Source organism: Galeopterus variegatus, unplaced genomic scaffold (genome assembly GCF_000696425.1).
Source record: "Galeopterus variegatus unplaced genomic scaffold, G_variegatus-3.0.2 Scaffold622, whole genome shotgun sequence".
NCBI lineage: Eukaryota > Metazoa > Chordata > Mammalia > Dermoptera > Cynocephalidae > Galeopterus > Galeopterus variegatus.
In genome coordinates this window covers 463,489-464,779 of record NW_007726733.1, presented here as the reverse complement: position 1 = coordinate 464,779, position 1,291 = coordinate 463,489, and positions in this window count along the sequence as shown.

Sequence of the window (1,291 nt, the reverse complement as noted above, 5' to 3'; positions counted from 1 at the left end):
TGTAAGTTATGCCTTAATAAAGCTATGAAGAAAATAAACCTAATAAAGGTCAACCATGAATAGGACAATAAGAAGTAAATCTCAAAATTGCATTCTACCTAACAGGAAAGAGGTTCAACTAAAATTTAGTTATATCCAGTGTGTGGGGAATAAGCACATTACAAGAATATGGACTCATTTAGGGGCGCCATGTAAAGTGATCTTACTCATGGGTCTGTGTGGACTCTCATGCCAGCTCTGCCACTAATTACTTGGTATTATGGTTGAATTATGTCCCCCAAAGAATGATATGTTGAAGTCCTACCTCCCAGTACCTCAGAATATGACCTTATTTGTAAATAGGGTCATTACAGATGTAATTAGTTAAGATGAGGTCATACTGAAGAATGGTAGACTCCTAATCCAATATGACTGGTGCCCTTATAAGATAATCGTGTGAAGACAGAGACCCACAGAGAGAACACCATGTGGCGATGAAGACATAGATTGGAATTATGAAACTGCAAGCCAAGGAACGCCAAAAACAGCCAGCAAACCACAAGAAGCTAGGAAGAGGCAAAAAAAGGATTCTTCCCTACATGTTTCAGATGGAGGACAGCCCTGCCGACACTTTAATTTCAGACATCTAGCCTACAGAACTGTAAGACAATAAGTTTCTGTTGTTTTAAGCCTCCCAGTGTGGCACTTTGTTATGGCAGCCCTAGAACACTAGTACACTTGGTGTTACCAGGTAAGTCATTAACACACACTGGGCCTTGGTTTCCTCACTTTTTACGTAAGAGGGTTGGACTAGATTTTACACAGAATTCCTTGGGGAAAGTATTTAATCATTTATGCCATGGCTTCCTCATCTATAAACTGGAGATGATGATATAACATGTCTGATGATTGTATACCACGTCTGGCACATGGAAGCACTAAGTCACTGTGAGCTGACGGAGTTCACACAGGTAACAGTAGCAGCAACAGTGGTTCTTCCAGCTCTGGCAATCCATGGTCTATAACAAATCCCAAAGGATATGAAGTTTAGGTGTCCAATTAATTCTGGGAAAGAACATAACCAGGAATGAGACAGTTGAAGAGAAGTTGGAGGAAACACTCCAGGCAGAAAGAAGGCATGTGCAAAAGCTGTGAAGCAAAAGAGAGCCACATCTGTAGAACAGAAGCAAGTCATGAGAGATGAGCCTGGAGAGGTGGGCTGGAGACAGATCATGTGGCCATTGTAGTCCATAGCAAGGAGTTTGATCTTTATCCCAAGTCCGAGGGGAAGATACTGAAGGGTTTTTAAGTA